Below are 20,627 nucleotides of genomic sequence, written 5' to 3'. Positions count from 1 at the left end.
TTGTTTCCTTATCACCTATTCTAATTTCTTAAATTTGTTTTTCTTTCTCTTATTTTCATAGAGTTGTTAGTACATTATTAAATAATCACAGCAATATGGGGCATGCTTCCCCTCTGATTTTTCTGGGAAGGCTTGTAGTTTACACCTATTACTTTCTTTTTTTTTTCTTATGGTTTTAAATAGATACTTCTTATCACTTTAAGGAAAGCTCTATTTATGCCTATATTTTCTAGAGTTTTTAATGGAAATGAGTGTTGCATTTTTTTAAGTCTTTTTTTCTGAATCTTGAGATAATAATATGATTTTGGTGTTTCTGTTATTGATATGGTCAATTATGCTGATAGTTTTCCAAATATTGAACTAGCCCTACATTTCAGTTTAAATCCCACCTGGTCACAGTAAATAATCTTTTGATATATTGCTGCAATCTCCTTGCTAGCATTTTATTTAAATGTTTTACATCAATATTCTTTAGGGAAATTGGTCTGTAGTTTTCTTTCTCTTTTTGTTCTTCTTGGTTTAGGTATAAGCACCAAATTTGTGTCATAAAAGGAATTTAGTAGAATTCCTTCTTCGTCTATTTTTCCAAATAGTTTTTGTAGTATTGAAATTAATTGTTCTTTAAATTTTTAATATAATTCACTTGTGGCTCCATCTGGTCTTGGGGAATTTTTCTTCAAGAGCTCATTGATGGCTTGATCAATTTTTTTTTCTAAGATAGGATTATTTATGTATTTGATTTCCTCTTCTGTTAAGCTTGGCAATGTTTATTTTCATAAATATTCATCGGTTTCACTTAGATTGTCAGATTTATTGACATGTAAATGGATAAAATAGCTCCTAATAATTTTTTAAATTTCATCTTCTTTGATGGTTCATTCATCCTTTTGTTTTTTATATCAGTAACTTGGTTTTGTTCTTTCTTTTAAAAAATGCACACTAACCAAAGATTTATGTTTTATCGCTTTTTCACAAAACCAACTCCTAATTTTATTTATTAATTAGTGTTTTTTTACTTTCAATTTTATTAATGTGTCCTTTTATTTTTCAGGATTTCTAATTTGGTATTTAATTAGCAATTTAAAATTTGTTCTTAAACAATTGCTTGAATACATGGGTTGAGGGGATATGGCTGGGGATGTAGACTCTAAATGAACACCCTAATGCAAACACCAACAACATGGTAATAGGTTCTGATCAAGGACACAAGTCCCAATGAAATTGCACGGTTGGTTGAGGGGGAAGGCTGGGAGGAGGGGTGGGAGGGAAATAATGTAACTCTTATAACCAAAGAATAATGTCCTAAAGAAATTCATTCAGACTGTTGTTCACTGGAAGGTCTAATACTGAAGCCGAAATTAGCAACTTGGGGTTATCAGATTTCAAGTTGACAGTTTATATAACTTAAAAAAAAATTAATATGTGATTAAATCAGTGTGGCCAAATCCTGGCAAGCTAATCTGCGAAAGCAAATCATCCTCTTTGTCTGCAACTTTGTCTTAGTTTTCTGGGGGCACTTACTGAGATATTAAATGGGTTGATCATGTTCAGACTTAAAATGTTTTATTTTTTTTTTTTTTTGCCAAACCAATCCCCTTATTTTATTTGAAATTATTCTTAACCCTGAAGTCAGCTCTTTACTCACTATGCCATTCACCCTCTTTTCCATCCTGTGACAAAAAACTGACTGGCACTCCCCTGCTTTTTTCATAATCCAGTAAATATTGGCAATTTGGTCTTTGGTTTCTCAGCTTCTTTGAAACCACGTTGCTCTTCTGGTAATTCTTCTGGTAATTCTTGGTTTACATATTGTTGGTGAGTGTTATGTGTGTGTGTGTGTGTGTGTGTGTGTGTGTGTGTGTGCTTGTGTACACATATACCCACAATGATTATAATCATGCAAAGAGAAAGAATGATAATCATAATAACAAGACAGGATATAATAATAACAATCAGACTCGGTCCTGAAAAGGAGACGTGAGAATATGCCTCCCTCCCATTTTAGCAGAGACTGGTGACTATGCCTGTGAAAAACTGAATATATTGTCCCAGTAGGGAAGTGTGTTCTTTAGTATTACTCAATTCTTCTCTCTCTTTCTCTCTCCCTCTCTCCACCCCACCTCCATCCTTTCCCTCCTTCTCCCTTCTCTCTTATCTCCCTTCTCTCTCTTTTTTTCTTCTCTCCATCACGCCCTCAGTCTCTCTCTGTCTCTATCTCTCCCATTCTCTCCCCTCTCTTTTTTCTCATTCTCTCTTTCCTCCTTCCTCTCCCAGTCTCTTTCTCTCTCTACTTCTCTCCATTCTCTATTTCTACTCCTTCCTCTTTCTTTCTTCTTCCATCCCCTCTCTTTTATTCTTTGTTTTAAGAGGTGGTTGAAGGATAAAGAATATGTAGGGAAATGAATATCATATGAGAACAAAAGACATAAATAGGCCTTTTAAAATAAAGAAATGACAAACAACAATTTGCATATAATAGATAGTACACATAACAACTGGAGGCAGATTAAACTAAGGACACAAATTCCAGTGCAATACCAAGCACAGAGCAATACTAGATGACTTCTGTGAGGGTCTCTTATCTTGAAATCTTTGATGCTATGAGTCAATGAACTGAGATGCAATAACTGAATGTAGAGATTGTATGCAGAAACATATATATGTAGATAGTGCCATAAAATACTGAAATAGAGAATGTAAACTGAGGGAAACTGTTTCTTCTGCAATGACTGCTGTCCTCTGGCTTATGACTAGAGAGAGCTGCTAGTGGGGAACCTTAAGCTGCTTGGTTGTAATGGAGATAGGGATGAGAAATGCTGAGGGATGCTAGTACACAGGGGAACAGTTCTACAAGGGAACTGCTTTGGGAACTGCTCTGGGGTTTGCCTACTGATCCCTACTGAAGGCTGATGGATCAGTATATCTTTCTAACCTCCTTCCCCCTTCACTCCCTCTCTTCTCCTACCCTCTCCTCTCTTGCCTCCCTCACCTCCCAATTTTTCTTGAAGCCTTTAGCTTCTTCCCTCCCCCCTTGAGTAAACTATAAAGATATTCTTTTCCTTTCCTTTTTCAAGTCAAGGGGTTTATTGGGATAACAGGATGGGAAACTGAGGTGAGAGGGATGAGAATGTCCCTTATCTAGAATCAGGAAGAATTTGAGGGTTTGAGAAAGTATTCCAGTCACAAACTGTGACTCGAAGACAATTAGAGAGATGGAGGACAACAGCTTTTAAATCTTCTTTCTTCTTCTTCACAAAATCAGCAAGGTCTCCCAGCTTAACCCTAGAGAGAAACAAAGTTCAAAATCTCTCCTTCAGCCTGGCTTTCCTCTGATTCTTGGTCAGTCAAAATCTCAGAAAGAACAGAGGTTTCCCCTTGATCAGAAAACCCCAAAACCAAGTCAGCCCCACAAGGGTCTTTCAGCCAGGTTCAACTGCCCAAAGCCAGAGAGACAGAGCCAAAGTCAAAGCCAAGTTTTTTCTTCTTCTCCTCTCTCTGTGGCCAGAAACCCCCAACTGCCACTCCTGGGAACATTCCATTTGGAACTTTCTCCTTGATTGACAGGCAGGTCCCCAGCCTGTTTCTTGCATCTTGACTTACAAGTCCTCTCTCTCCATGCCTCTACTACAACCCCCCCCCACCCTTGTATTAGAAAAAAATGCAACTTGCATTTTTCAATGATACTTACCTTAATAATTCTTTCTATCTATGTTTTTAATTCTTTTGGATCTGAAATATACTCTTACCCTCTCCCAAAATAACAAAATCCTAAACTCATCTTAGCTGTTCTATCTATCTAAATTCTAAGCTAAGCATGAGTTACAGGAAAATGGTTTTGGTAGGGGAATTACATGAACATCGTTTTCCATAACAAGGCAAGTAACAACATTCAAATCATTCCAACAATGTCACTAATATATCAAAAATGCAAATGTATTTTCACTATGTTTATATAGTCACTAAGAAAATTTTTCTAACACGAACAAATGCTAACCTACAATCAAAATACAATCTAACTACTATACTTCAAAACTTCTATGTCTCTAGTTTCTTAAGCCTTAAACAAATTCACTAGGCTATTACTATCGTTGGTAGTTAGATTATTAATAACTTACTCTAAAAAAGTTAGCTTGTTAGTTAATTTAGTAATTACATGTGTCCATATAAATTTACATATGTACATCATTCTAAATTTCTGTGCAAACTCATGCAGAAAAGAAAAACTTTGTTTGAATTTTCCACAGAAATTTCTCATCAGTGTGTCTTTGTTGTCATGTCAGTTGTATACTTACCCATTGCACGAAATATTTCCTTTGTCATGTAGGATGTGCACGCAAATATATGTTATGTTTACTTATATGATGCAGTCTTACACATCTTTATGCCAAAATTTCAAGATTTCGCAGTTCCAAAGTCCTTCCATGTCCATTCATGTTGCTTGTAGAAAATCTCTTCCATCCTCTCCGGTCAACACTTCACTCTTCTGTCTTCTGTAACTTGACTGAAGGCTTGTGTTCCTCAAATCAGGATCCCCTGCAATCCTTGGTGGCAAGGATTCTGGTGGCAAGGATTGAATGAGGAACCTGGGAACACACAAACAAGCCACGAACATGTGTGCAAGTTAGTTTTTTATGTGTGTGTGCAAGTAAGAGTGAAAAGTTACTCTTGCATGGAAGTGAGTTGAAATCTTCTGTGCATGCAGAATTTATCAATATTCTTTTTCATGTCTGCAAGTATGAATTACAAGTGATTTTCTTCATGCATGGGGATAGGCTTTGCCTTTGTTTCTCTTCATGCTTGCAAGTTAGGTCAACTTGTGTTTTTCTTCATGCATGGGGGTAAGTGTTATGCATAGGTTTTCAAGACTTCAGTAAGAATTTTGATTTCAAATTTTTTTTCATCAAGGTGGTTTATCATATGGTTACTGTATGTAGTTCTTGGAGATAGTTCTTTTTGTTTTGTTACTATGTCAAGCAGAGACTATTTTATATTTTACATTGAGGCTTTGTTTCTATGGCTGCTAATCTTTCAAATGCAAGTTTCCTTTTGTTTTCTGTGTTAATGACTGCATATCTACAGGAACTGTATTATATACTTCAGCTTTAGGTGCTTTCTATTCTTTAATCAATTCAACTAGTGCAGGGCTCTCATTTTTTTTGTATTCTGGGGGCAAGGATTCTTATGTTCCTTTCAGTAGGCTTTCTTTCACAAGACTTATTGATTTCTTCTTGGGCTATTTGTTGCTTTTCATGACTAGGACTCTTTTCTCAGATGTCATCAGTATATGTATCATCACTGATGACATGATCACATTGTTATGTCTAGTGAGATATCTGAATCCTTGAAATAACATCTTCATGGTATACCCTCTTTCCCTTCCTCCCCCCGGTATAGACTGTTATAGGATGAACGTTGAGAGATATGGATAACCTTTTCAGTTCTCATCTATAACTTGCTGTTAAAGTCATGTTACACAGATTCAACCAATGTGAATCAATGCTTCTCTAGCATTGTAGATGTTTGTGTCTGTCCTAGTTATGAAGTTGAAATTTTGCTACAAGTCTAGGAGTGTTCTTGGTGTTGAATTACTTGTTCTTCTTTTGCTAGAATAACTTATTAACTATGCTACCCCAAGATTAGTCTTCACTCACCAAAGGTTTTGAGTAGTATGATGCCCTATGGAACTATAACTAATCTTGGTTTCACTGTTGCAGCTTGAATGGTACTTATCCTATTTTTGAAGTTAGAGAATAGAAATGAAATGGTGTATCTATTGCCTCCTCCATTTCTCAAAATGTAACTCAATATTCTCCATCCCATTCAAAATCTGTATCTGCACAAGCCATGTAATTCAACTTATCTATAAAATCTTCTTCATTATAAACCCCTAAGCTTGCATAGATTTCTTCCAAGGGTGTGCAGCTTGTTCTGTGCCCAAAGAAGAACTCTTCCTCAGTGTCTTGGTAAGAGTTTGTTTGCACTGGTTCCAGGTACGCTATCTTTTCACTTGTGTCCCACACATCCCCTCCCCTTATTTGTCTACTTCTTCATAAAGTTTATAAACCCGATAAGGCATTTGTTTTGCATCATCTAAATCCATTATCATTACACCTTCTGGTATTCCTTCAGATTCAGCTTCTGAATCTGAATAACTAGATGCAATCACTATGTTATTTGGATCTTGCTCAGGGCCCTATAAACTATTGGCAGATGTTGGCAACTCTGGCTTTGCATTGTGATCTAAGCCTAAGTCACTAGCTTCTGTTTCCTGTAGGTTGTCTTTACTGAGCTTTAGATTTGCTTCTTGAATGGGTAAACTTGATAGTATGGGGTTATGCAGATCTTCTCCACTGTTAATAATCACAAATCCTGCTCTATCACTAGTCTGAGGTTCATGTTTAATTCCATTCTCATTTGACTGTGTAGAGATAGGAATCTTTCCCTCTATTTTATTACTGTCTTCTGGGAATAAGGTTTGTACTTCTGCATTTCCTCCTGCACCATCAGTAATAGGATGTGTGTCTTCATGTTGCCCCCCCCCCAAATAACATGTATGTGCGTATGGTTTACTAGCCAAGGTGTTCATAACTAATGACTCATTGCCCATGTCCTTGGTACCCTCTTCCAGGTCCTCTCTCTCTCTCTCTCTCTCTCCATGCCTCTACCACAATATATAACCTGGTCTATTAGTATATAGAGAAAAGAAATATATCACCAGAAAAATATGCTGCAAAGCAAGATTACCCAAAAGAACGTTATAGTTCAATAGAAAGTACATATTACAGGTACTTATCTAACAAGTTGTCTTTTGGCTCCCTGGGTAATAACTCCTCCCTTTTCTCCTGAGGCATCCTGAGAGCTTCCCAGATCTTTAGGCACCACCAGCTCTGTGCTGCTTCTTTATGCCACCAATAGGTGGTGATGTTGTACTCAGTCAAGTACTTGGAGGCTCTCCCAGAGTTTGTAATTGCACACTGGAACTCACAGGAAGTCAACTATCTAGACACAGAGCAGTCTGATGGGACTCAGAGCTGAGCATCACATTCAGCTAATGAACAGCTCCAGAGTGGGAAGCATTTGCTATGAGCAACAGGTTTTGTTTAGCTACTAAAATCCCACCTTCCACAAGAGGCCCTTCACAATGCCCCTTAATGCTAGTGCGTTCTCTCTATCTCCTTTTTATTTGGTCAATATTTTGTTCCTATGCAATGGGTTATAAATTGTCAGAGTGTTAGCTCTTTGAGATCAAGGACTGTCCTTTGTCTTTCTTTGCATTGTCAGAGCTCAGCATGATACTTGGCACATAAGTAGATGCTAATTTAGAGGAAAGGAAAAGAGAAGGAATAAGTATTTATGGTATAAAGGTTGGTTAGACTTGGATGGTTGATGCCATCTGGGCTGTTCAGAGTGCAGACAAAGTTTTATGGCATCATCTAATTGTTTGAAGCAGTTGCTTTAGTCAGAGCACCCAGCGTGACTAAATTCTTAGAGGGGAGAAGAGAGGAAAATATTTCACATAAAATTGGAGAGAGGATCATCGACTGAGAAGAGGTTTTCTTCTGGATCTCCCTCCACTCCTTGGTTTTACAAATGAGGTATATGAAGCTCAAAGATATGAAGTGACTTGGATAATAAGGTCAGACAGGCAGTAAAGCACTTGGTTTTGGAGAATAGAATTTGAACCCAGATCCTTTGAAACAGCATGTCACAAAGTATTTTATTAATTACTTGAATCAACTTGAAAAAGCAGATTGTTAAAGGCAAACACTACATCCCTGGGCTTGCTTTATTGGTTTTGGTTTTTTAATTGTCTAAACTTGAGAAAGTAATGGAGAATTGAATTGAAAAGTTTGACTTGTGTACACATACTCCTCAGGTGATTGTAATTATTTATCAGCACAACTTTGGGTGAAAGATGGGTAGTCTTTTCAACTTAGTGTGGTGATTGCTCTTACATGGTGGCTAGGGAGAAGCTCATCTAGATGAACTCAAGGCAGACCTTCTGACTCTCTTTTATGTTCTGTTTTTCTTTGCCTGATAGCAGTTGATCAATCACCAACCCCTTGACATTTCCAGTCTTGGAAGCCACTTTATGAGTTCAAGAGTTCTATAAATCCTAGATCTTCAAGTGATTTGGAAGGTTCCTTCCCTCTGTCTATCATACTGGTTCTTGAGAGAGATGACTACAAGTTCATGAATGAGCCCTGGTGTAAAGGATAATTTTAGTGTTGTGACTTAAATCTAAATTTAAATGGTTGCCAGGGAAAATCCCAAATAATAAAATACCCAAGTCAGCTGGAAATTTTATGGTGATTTAATTGATAGTGGAGGAGATTAAGAAGAAGGAAGAAGGAAAAGGAGTAAGATTTTCTCCCTCCTGGCTAGTACCGGGTGGGAAGATTAGAAGATCTAGAAAGTAAGGTTTTGGAGTGCGAATCAGCTCAAGGGCAAACTCACCACCAAACCCAGACAAATAACTGCCACCACTCCAAGATGTTGGAATGCCAAGCACATTGCTAGCCAGAGTCACCTCTCCAGGGAAAGAAGGTGAAGAGAGCCAGTGACATGTCTTATATAGATGGTTTTATGTCACTTTCCTGCATCTCATCTGTAGCAATGATAGTTTAGCTTGAATTAGGAGCATCCAGGGGTCTCTCTGCTTTTTCTGCACATGTCTGTTGAAGGCCATTTTTCTCAGATACTTAATCCTTGAGTTTGGTGCAGACCTTCCTAATCTTGTTAAACTAAGGAGGGTAGAGAAATGTAGAGTTCCCAAGACCTGATTCTGTTAGTCCAAGTATCCCTATTGTTATTGATCAGGAAATAGCTAAATCAAATCTTCTAAAGAATGGTCTGATTAGGGTGGAGTAGTTTTAGAATTCACACTGTCCACATTGAATCTAAGAGAACCCCAAGTTTAGTTAGCTTGAAAGCTGGAGACCCCAAATCTGTCCTTGTTCCATGGAGAATCCACCTTGAAGGGATCTCAGACTAGCAATTTCAGACCAATAATAGACCCTAAAGTAAATGATAATCCCAGTTAGGTGAGGCTAAGCAAATGCTAGTTTCTCCCATTGTATCAGAGACCCTTTCCCAAGAAGACCCACACCTATTCAGGGATCATCTTTTAGTAGTCATTGTAAGTAGTCTATCCCTTACACCCTAGCCTCTAGCTATGGTTTCTTTCCCTAGCCTGTCAATAGAGTTTGAGCACTCCCATTTCCTTGTAGCCATGGTAATGTCAATCAATAATATTTCCCTGTCCCTCAGTTTCCCCAAAGGTATACAAGTTCCCCACATTCTTTTGTCCTTTGGACTTGTCATCTAGCAAGGTGGCACTCCCAGGGTCAATGACCAGAGCAACCAAAGTCTTGGGACTCTGCGTGGAGGCTTTGAAAGCACTAAACCCCTTTCCTTAATTAAAGAGTGGTTTTTCTGACTATTTAATAGTTCTGTGTTATTTTTCCAGTTTAACAGCCCAATTGCACCCCAGTTTGCTAGAACATTGGAACCTGGAGGGAATTGTTTGGACAGTGCAGAGCTGAGGTAAAATGTGAACTGCTGGTGAAGTAGTCCCACAAACTGTTTTATGTTTAGATGATTTTAAGTCTCAACCTTGGGATAAAATATATTAGTTATCACTGCTGCTTCTTAGAATTTCCTATCAATGAAACTAAAGAGGCTTTGGTATTTAGCATTTCTTTGGTGTAGAAGGAAAAAAAATTGTTTTACATTGTAATTTAAACATATTTCTTCTGCTCTTTGGAGAGCCCCAAGATATGAGTTAAAACTTAAACTTAAAATAATTTTTCCTCAGGGCAGGCTCAGGGTGGAGTCAAAGTCCCTCAGACTGAACTCTGTGGATTCAGAGCAGAGACTCCTTGGTGGAGAGGAAGAAGGCACTGGGTCCAGCTGGGATTCTAACTGTGACATATAAATGGACATGTCTACCCTTCCTTGGTTGGGAAGACTAGTTTTTTTTACTTTTGTCTTTGTATCCCCAGGACCTTTCAGAAGGTCTGACACATACTAGTAGTAGTAGTCTCTCGGTAACCAAGGATGACAATTGTCTTTGTGCGTTTTCATCTATGGTGTATAGATGTGTGCACAAAGACACTTGTGCGTGAAGGAGATTTAAGTGGAAAAGTCGATGCACAGAGACAGTCTCACTCTCTCCGCGTTGGAAGCCTGGGTCCAGTGGCACGAAAAGTCGTTACACCTGGAGACTTCCTCAGCTGCATTGGATGGCCTCCTTGTCTTTGGTGCTCCAACACGCCCTAAGCACTCCACAGTGCTTTGCTGCATCGCCATCTCAGCCTTTGAACCTTCTTATTGGTTTCTTCTGTCTGTTCGGCCGAAGCAGTCTTCACATGCTGGGTGAGTAAATTCCTGGTTCACCAGGGGTCGATGACCCGATGGCTACCCTCACAAGGTTTAGCCGGCCTGTCGAAGCCGTTGCCCGGGGTGTGGCCGCTGCCACATGTTAGCAGCTACTAGGAGCCACAAGTGAGAGCTGGGTGTCAGGTGAGGGTCAGAGGCTGGAGAGCTGCCCTAAGAGGGCACAACAAGCCCTCCATACCTCAGGGAGGGGTAGTATCTGACACATACTATGTGCTTCATAAAGGCTTATTGATTGATTGATTGATTATAGTTTCTCCCATAATACCTCTCAGAGTCTTTTATTCTTTTTAGGTCCTGGGTAAAGATATTTCCCCCCAATGTGTGCATGCATATATACACGCAAGTTTTATTCATTAATATTCTTTTTTTAACCTTTACCTTCTGTATTAAAATGTATTATTGTCATAGAATTCTGGATTTATAAAAATTTTCTTGTTTGAGAGTAATTTTAGGATAAGAAACTTGCTACCTCCCTTAATCAAGAAAGTGAATTATTTGGAGAAGGCACCATGGAGATACCTGCAGAAACCTCACACTGCACCAAAAGATCCAGAATGAACTTTGGGATTGTAATAGGGGGTTTGGAGAGGTAGGTTCAGATGGGAGAGCAATGGATTATTTTGGGCCAGTAACAGGGTTTCCAACTGTAGGTTGAAGGATTGTGAATCTTGAAATTTCTCAGACTTGTGAATGTTAAAAAGTCCCCATTGGGTAATTCTCCATTGGGACAATTCCCTATTGGGACTATTCCCCATTTTAAACAGAGAAGTTACTTAGATCTAAAATGTGAGAACTCTACTTAGATCAGAAATGTGAAGACCTCTACTCCACCCGTAAGTAAGCCTGCTTTAGGGGAGAAAACTCCTTGCTGAACAATGAAAAATACTTAAACCCATACTTAAGCCATGCCTGTTTTTAGAATTAATACAAAGGGGTGCTAAGTACCTATAAAGGTCAGGAAACTTGTGAACTTACAAGGAGCAAAGAGGAAAAAACTTACTCAGAGATTCTAGCCTACTCAGGTGTGGATTACTAAAAGGATTAGTCTACTCAGGTGTGAATTCAGAATGGGCTGTCCTTTGGAAAACATCTACTGTGATTGGTAGATGGAAGAACTCAGAGGAAGTGACATAGGAGAAAACCCCCTATATGAAAAAAGGACAGGCTGTTAGAAGATAGAGGCTCTAAAACAGTCTCTAAGGAGGCTGTTAGAAGGAGAGTGCTCTAAGGAGGCTCTGGAAATCAGTCTCTTGAGAAACAAGTCTCTAAGGAGGTTGTTGAGAGAAGGACAATCTCTAAGGAGGTCGCTCAAGAGAGGCTGACTCTGGCTGGAACTCCCTCTGGGGAGACTCTGTCCCCCTGAATCCTCGCTTGAACAGATCTAATGGTGAGTGATTAAGGACTGATTGATCTTTTCTTTTAGGGCTTAGGCCTGGGTTGGCCAGGGCTGCCTGGGCTGGCCTATTCTTTTCTCATTTATTTCCTTTTTTTCTCTCTCTCTCTCTTTCTTTGATTCCTCATTGTGTTATTAATTAAATTCTCTATAAAACCCAGTTGACTTGGGTATATTCGTAATTGGGAATATTTCACTGACAACCACCTTATATTTGATTTTAAAACAAGACACTGTAGTGAAAACATATTTTCTGTGGTCACAATTTACTCACCCACTCTTATATCTACTACAATTTATATCTTCCGCTATTTTACTCACTATAGTTTACAACCTCAACCATTTTAACTCTTACAGTTTATGGCATCCACTCTTTTAAACGCCACAGGGTCTAACAGTTAGCCCTGACCAGATCACAGCCTGATCTGGGACCAGCATACAGATTTACTCAGTCACAGTAAATGGAAGGTGTAATTTATTTGGGGGGGGGGGGTTTGAAAGGTAAGGGGAATCCCTGTCACTAAATCACTAGCTGCAAAACCCAAATCCAAACCTCCTCATGGAAGGTCTTCATAGATTTAATAGACTACACTTATCACCCTGTCCTCTCTAATCTATAAACCCAGTCCCAGTTCTAAATAACCTGTACTAAACCCCTTTCTTGGTTATTACTAGAGGTGCTGGTCTGTGACAGATTTGGCAGGGCCTCAGGTAGGTCCTGGGTCCAAATGGACCCAGACCTTGGCTTACAGACAGTGCAGACAGCTGGTTCAGGATCACAGATTTCTTCTCCTAAGGAAACACAGCAATGGGAAAACAACCAGGAAAGCAACCAGGATAGGAAACAGGAATAGGATCAGCAGCCTCAGGACAGGCAGCCGTACTCCTCAGGTGGCAACCAGAGAGTGACAGCCAACCTCCCTAAGTTCCAGCAGCACCCTTCCTTCCAGCATTCCAGAATATTTCTCTGCAGGTCTCACACATCTGTCATCTGCATTTTCCTACTAAACTTATCTCTTCCTCATAACAGGATGTAGTGAAATTGAACTATGGGGGATTGAACATATTTATTTTGAATATTCACTCTTATGCCAAAGGGGACTGCCCCCAATTGAATATGCCTAGCAATCATTAGTTTTGTTTTCTTTCTTTTATTTTTTAAATTTTCATTTATTTCCCCTTTGTCCCCAAATTATTGTAATTTCCCCTTAGAAAGTGCAATATTGTGTGCACCTCTAGTTGAAGATCTTTAGAGATGTAAGTTGGTTATGTGTACTGATTCCATGGGAAAACTAGGCATGTAAATCTGGGAGATTTCTATGTGCTCATTTTCCATGGGAATCACAGGGGGGAATTGTGTGATTGGAATCGGAACCCCAGAACTACAGTTCCCAGCACCCCACTCTCCTTCTCACATTACTGCTGACATAGACAGGATATCCCTTTTGTGGAGTCCCTCCTCTTGGTCTCTCTTCTTGTGATCACAGGCAGCTGTGGACGCAGGCTTTTTGAGAGCCAGGAGAACTTACTCACATGGGTTTACTTTTGTTAGATAATTAGGTTTTATACTTCTATTTCCTTCTATTCCTTCTACTTCAGGTGATTATTAATAAATGTTATAAAATTAATACTTGGAGTGTTGGACATTTAAATCCTACAAAAATCGATACAGAGTATCAATTCCAAGGCAGAAGAATGGTAAGGGTCAGGCAGTTTGGGGTTAAGTGATTTGTTCAGGGTCACACAGTGAGGAAGTATCTGAGGTCAAATTTGAATCCAGGCCCTTCGGACTCTAGGGTTACATTCTATCCCCTGTGTTATCAACTGTCCCTTAATTCACTTATTCTTTGATGAGTCTGTTGGGAACAACTGGCAGTATTAAAGGCTGGGTCTTGCAGACTGTAAGGACTGGTAACTCTCCACAATGCATGTCTGTATTTTCTTCCAGGCAAAAAATGACTGTAACTGCCCAGGCCAGAGAACTCTTCCTTGAGGAAACTAGGACATATTTACTGTGTTTAGAGTGAGAAGACCTAGGTTCAAATATTGGCTTTGCCAATTACTACTTTTGACATATCAACCTGTCTGGGCCTCAGTTTCTTCATCTGTAAAATGAGAGTTGGACTAGCTGGCTTCCATAATCCTACCTTCTACAAGAAATCAAACCCCTTGGGGGCAGCTGGGTGGCTCAGTGGATTTGAGAGCCAGACCCAGAGACGGGAGGTCCTGGGTTCAAATGTGAACTCAGACACTTCTCAGCTGTGTGACCCTGGACAAGTCACTTAACCCCGTTGCCTAGCTCTTACCACTCTTCTGCCTTGGAGACAATATATAGTATTGATTCCAAGATGGAAGGTGAGGGTTAAAAATAAAAGAAGAAACAAACCCCTTTTCATTCCAGTGAGGTTTCCCTTTGTTAATTATTCCTATTTATATTGTAAAAAGCTTGCTTTGCATATTGTCTCTCCATTATTAGCTTGTAAGCTCCTTGAAGGCAAGGACTGTCTTTTTGCCTTTGTGTATCCCCAGTGGCTGCCTGGGATCAGCCCTTATTTGATGTTTATTGTCTTGAGATGAATCAAAGACCCTCAATCAATAGATGTAAGTATGGTGAGGGGAGGTCCTATTTAATGTTTTGTCTTTTCACCCTGAAACTCAGTAGAAAATCCACCTGAGTATTCTGCCCTAGAGAAGCTTATAGTAAAGGTGAAGATGGGATTAACTTTCTGCTGCCCACTTTTAGATTTAGTAGCCAGAAGCGACTTTGCACACCCCACTTTACCCCTGAGTGGGGGGAGGTCTATAGCCCTCGTGTGCTAAAAATGGGTGACAAATCAGAAACGACTGACTGCCCTCTGGGCAGACCTAAGAAAATTCTAAAACTGTGATTGGTCCATGTAAAGTCGAAGGAAGGCACAAGAAGTGGCACAAAGAAGCGTCTTTAAAAGCAGTTGTAACTTCCTATGAAGGAGAGTTCTTTGGAGTTTGGTGCCAACTGGAGTTGGAGTTGGTGACTGGTGAAGGATTTACTTCCTGGACCTGAGACTCTGACATTGGTGAGGCAGCTTCCCTTAGGACTACCACGTGGGTGAGTGAAAAGGCTGATTCCTTTTCCTGGCTTTCTGGAGGTCCCCCATCTTGGAAGAGGCTTCGTGGTTGGAGCCCTTGCTTTATTCATCCTCTGGCCCTTGGCTGAAGGCTGAGCCCTGCCTGGGTTGAGCCAGGGGCTGGAGCAAAATACTTAGTGTGTTAGGTTAGATATCTCACTCTATCCTCTTTCATGTTTCCCTCACTTTTACTCTCTCTCCTGTTGTAAATAAACTACCGTAAAAGTCATTCTGACTTGAGTAATTAATTTTGGCGACCACATTTCTCATAAATTTAGTCCAACCTTTAATTAAAAAAAAAATTTTTTTAAACCCTTCCTTCCGTCTTGGCGTCAATACTGTGTATTGGCTCCAAGGCAGAAGAGTGGTAAGGGCTAGGCAATGGGGGTTAAGTGACTTGCCTAGGGTCACACAGCTAGGAGCCAACCTTTAATTTTTAACCCTTACAGAGGTTGGGATACAGAGTTGGGTGTAGGTTCCACATCATACATATATAAATACAAATAATACTAATCTTAGTTATATCTCTAGTAAAATAGCTAGATCATACAGTGGATGGTGTTAAACTGGAAAAAACACAGAACTATTAAAATAGTTGTATTATTTTTTTATTTTATTATTATTATTTATTAAAATAGTCAGAAAAACCACTTTTTTAATTAAGAGAAAGGGGTGCATGCATTAAGAGGCCTTCCATTCAGAGTTGTGCACCTCAAACCCTCACAGAGTCCCCCAACTCTGCGCTTGCTCTGGTCACGGACCCCTGGAAGAGCCAACCACGCGAGATTGGCAACTCCGAGGAACAAAAGAATTTGGGGGACCTCTATACCATTTGGGGGATCCAGGGGCAGGGAAAGATGATTGATCGACCATCATTACCAGAGCTACAAGGAAATGGGAGTGTTCAGACTATACTGACAGGATACAATCAAGCTTGAGAAAGGAATCATAACTAGAGGCTATTTACCATGGATACTAAAAGGATGGTCCCTGCCCAGGTGTGAGTCTTCTTGGGAAAGGAACTCTGACACAATGGGGAAGACTATTTGAGACAAAAAAAGTATTTGGCATTTGCTTAGCCCCACCTACTGGGGGATTGTCATTTACCATAGGGTCCATTATTCAGTCTCAAACTGCTAGTCTGAGATTCCTTTAGGATGGATTCTTATGGGAACAAGGACAAGCTTTGCGGTCTCCAATTTACAAGCTAACCCTAAAACTTGGGGTACATCAGATCTTACTAGGCTACAAGTTTGAGGGTTTCTAGATTCCATGTTGACAATAGGTGGCTGGGTTTAGAGTCAGAAAGACATCTTCTTGAGTGCAAAACTGGACTCAGACATTTACTAGCTGTGTGACTCTGGGCAAGTCATTTAAATCTGTTGGCCTCAGTTTCCTCATCTGTAAAATGAGCCAGAGAAGGAAATGACAAATGACTTTGCCAAGAAAACCCCAAATGGGATTAGGAAGAGTCTGGATGAAGAAACATAGTGTCTTACCCAATTCTGTTACTCCACTTGGGGTTTTCTTGACAAAGATATTAGAATGGTTTATCAATTTCCTTCTCCAGCTAATTTTACAGATGAGGAAACAGAGGCAAACAAGTTTAACTGACTTGACCAGGGAGGGTCACACAGCTAGTAAGTCTTTTGAATCTGGATTTGAATTCAGATCTTCCTAATTCCAGGCCAGGGGTTTTATCTACTGCACCACTTAGCTGTCCATAGTAACTACTTAATAAATTCTCCTTGACTGACTGATTTTTGCCCTCAGGATGTAGTTGAAAGGAAGATTTTTTTGTGAGGTTTTTAGAAACAATCAACCTGCAGAGGGCAGCCTGGGACATAAGAGGATGTATCTGGGAAAAGAGAACAAGTCCTGCTTGGAAAAGAAACAGAAGGGAATATAAGGGGGGAAGGGGAAACAGGAAGTGACACCTCAAGGAAGAGCTTCAGTTTCTCCTTTGAGGAGATGCTTCTAGAAGGATCTGCCTTGTGATAGAAGATGGCCAGCTGGAGGGGCAGAGCCTTGGCTCAAGCAGGGCCTGTGGGATGGGGTTAGGCTGCTAGAGGCCAACCAGGCATAATAGATAGATCCCAAAGCCTGGGAAACCAAGAGTTGGAGTCCTACAGCAGAGCCACCCTATCTGTGTGACTCTAGGCAAATTACTTAACTTCTCCACACCCCTTGCAGCTAAGATTATATATAATGATCTGTCAGTGGCAGGAGTTTTCTCATCTGGAAGTTGCCAGTGCCAATGAAATTAGAAGTCTACCCTCTCCCTATAAATCCATATTTCTACAGGTTATCTCCCTTGATGTAATAGAAATGGTAACAGGAATTGATCCATTTTGTGAGGAAATATATACCCATGCTTGCATTAAACTAGGGAACCCCTTCTGCCAATCTGGGTCAGATTTAAGTATTTAAAGATCTATTGAGTCCTTAAAGGGAGAGAGGCTAAATGACTGCTGACACAAATTATTAAACAATCCTTGATGAATAATTGGTTATTCTAAATTGCTTTTCAGAATGCTTGGACCAATTCTCAACTCCACCAAAAATGTAGTAGTGTACTTTTCCACAACCCCTTCACTATTGATTATTCCCATATTTTGTCATCTTTGCAGTTTAGGATGTGAGGTATAACCTTAGAAACATTTTCATTTGCATTTCTCTTATTGTGTGTGATTTGGAGTACATGGATGTTAGTAGTTGCGGGTTGTTTTTTTTTTTTGAGTTCATATTCTTTGCTGACATTCACTGGGAGCTGATTCTGTTATAGAGGCACAGGACTTTGCAGAGGCACATGGTGAATGAGAACAGGCTACAACCTATAGCCATTTAGTAATTCTGAAGAACAGGAATAAAAGCATCATCCAGAAATTATGATAACAAGATAAAATGGTAGGTCATGTGGTAAGCATGCGGGATGGCATATTAGAGATATTTGATGTGAAGTTTTTTTTTCTTCCTGAACCATTCCCCTGCTCATTCTGTTTAAATTACTTTGTACAAAAGCTTTTCCTTTTTAGACAATTGCAGTTAGCTATTTTGTGTTTTGTAAAGGTTATCACACTCTATCACAGAAGATAAAATGGAATATTGCACAGAGGGCCTTGAAGAATCATCTGGTGGGTGTGACTAGACTATAACAGATAGTGACCAAGGAATTCCAAAGCATAACAAGAGTAAAAGTTATTATCCAAGAATTATATGATAGTTATAACAAGCTAAAATGGTAAACTAGAAGGATGGCAGGTGAACAGTTAGTGTTCCATCGGGGTCCTTGCAGTGCCAGAAGAAGGTGGGGAAGGTCTCCTGCATATCATGTAGCATAGGATGGACAGGCATGGATGGGTTTTAACATGTATCAATGACGGGACCTTCCAAATCAGTGAGATCACTGAATTCTTTGGTGATTGCCTCTAGAATAATTTATTTAAAAACTTTTTTTCTAGCTATAATTGAGATAGGTGCCTGATTAAAAAAAACCCAAACAACCCTTACCTTCCAGCTTAGAATCAATACTGTGTATTGATTCCAAGGCAGAATAATGGGAAGGTCTAGGCAATGGGGGTTAAGTAATTGACCCAGGAAAACACAAGCTGGAAATGTCTGGGGTCACGTTTGAACCCAGAACCTCTTTTCTCTAGTCCTGGCTCCCAATTCACTAAGCCATCTCACTGACCCAATGATTGCTTTTTTTCCCCTAAAAAACTCTGATTAGGTTTTATCATGTGGCCTCAAATATTCAGGTTGTATATCCATTTTGAGCTTATCTTGTTATAAGCAGAAAGGCAAATTTGTGGATAGAGCCGTGGATTTGCAGTCAGGAGACCCAAGTTCAAATAGGACCTTTGAAGCCACCTATGGCCACCTGGGCAAATAAATTACTTACCTTCTCCCAGACTCAGTTTTCTTCATCTGTAAAATGAGGCTAATAAAAAAAAAACCCAACGTACAAAGATGTTTTGAGAATGAAAATGAGATGTTTCAAACTTTAAATTACTATATAAGCATTAGCTACCTATTAAGATGTTTTTCTAAGCCTTGTTTATGCCAAACTGATTTGATGCACAAGTTTCTTTTCAAAATGGAGGTCATGGAAAACACAGGGAGACAATGTGGGCCCAGACCCCATTTAAAAAAAATTTACTCATCTATTTATTTATTTGCTTATTTATTTATTTAATCAATTAATTAATTAGATGTTTGTTTATTTATTTGTCTATTCAATCATTCATTCATTTGTTTGTCCATTCATTCATTTATTCATTTATCTGTTTATTTACTGTTAAGCCCTTACCTTCCTGTGTATTGGCTCCAAGGCAGAAGAATGGTAAGGGCTGGGCAATAGGCAATGGTGGTTAAGTGACTTGCCCAGGGTCACAGAGCTGGGAAGTGTCTGAGGCCAGATCTGAACCTAGGACCTCCAGTCTCTAGGCCTGGCTCATAATCAGCTGAGCTACTCAGCTGCCCCCAGACCCTATTTTAGATGTGGTCTAAAGGTTGGAATCATTTCAGCCTCTCATTGGAAAACTAAGCGGTCTTATTGTTACTCTTACCTGGCTGTGTGTTTGGTAAAATGTTTCTTTTGACCCTAAAGTGTCCATAGTGTTTAACCCAAGGTAGGAAGTGGATGGTGGGAGATAAGAGGGGGGCTTCTGAGGTCTCCCCAAAGCATCAGGAAGGGGACCACGTTTCTTTGGAAGATTCTGTCCTGGGGAAGGAGGAGGTCACTGAGTGTTCTAGGACCTGGATCCTGTAAGTCTGGAATTCTAACTCATTAGACTAGTTCCTTACTATCTCTTTAGGGCAGAACTCTTACAGACAGGAATGGGGAGTAGAGCAAGGCTTATTTTCTATTTCTGTGGCCTCTGGAGGAGCAAGACCTATTTCTCCTCCTCCTTACCCTAGGCCCTTCTATTTAACTGGTGATGACTGGCAGGTGAACTTGTGTCCAGTCTCATTTATCTCAAATATGGTTGGATCTGACTTCATTCCATTTAACAAATAGCCATTCATTTCCTACAAATAGTTAGGAGGCACAGTGATAGAATCTTGAACCTAGAGTCAGGAGGAACCGAGTTCAAATCCAGTCTTCAGATACTTCCTAGCCGTGTGACCTTAGACTTAACTTGTCTGCTTTAGTTTCCCTAATTGTAAAATGGAGATAATAAGATCACCTACCTCCCAGAGTGTTTGTGCGAATCAAATGAGATATTTGTAAAGTCAATGTTTATTACCTTCCTTTTCCCCATGTCCTAGCATAGCATTGTGATATTAATTAATCTCTGATATAGAGTAAGAAAAAGAGTGATGAGATTTATAGCCTACACTGGACAGAGCAATGGATATTGTCAGATACCACCTCTGTCTATTTCACCATTTCTAAAACAATGATCTAGATTATTAATAATAGTGATGGCAAACCTTTTAGAGGGGTGTGTGGAGAGAGGGAGCCCTGTGTCCCTCTGACTTTCTAGTAATGAACTCTGGTGAACTCTGTGCCTGGGCAACAGTGTGCATGCCCATAGAGAGGGCTCTGAGTGCCCCCTTTGGTACACATGTCATGGGTTCCCCACCATGGTTCCATAAGGTCCCTTCTAGCTCTGAGTCCATAGGACCCCTCTAAAACATCCAGAGAGACTTACCCTGGAAGGTGCATCCCTTTACCTCCTTACCTCCACCCAGAACTCCCTTTTCTGTGACTGATCTCCAAA

Source organism: Monodelphis domestica, chromosome 3 (assembly GCF_027887165.1).
Source record: "Monodelphis domestica isolate mMonDom1 chromosome 3, mMonDom1.pri, whole genome shotgun sequence".
In the NCBI taxonomy this organism is placed as follows: Eukaryota; Metazoa; Chordata; class Mammalia; order Didelphimorphia; family Didelphidae; genus Monodelphis; species Monodelphis domestica.
Note: the sequence above shows the minus strand (reverse complement) of the source record.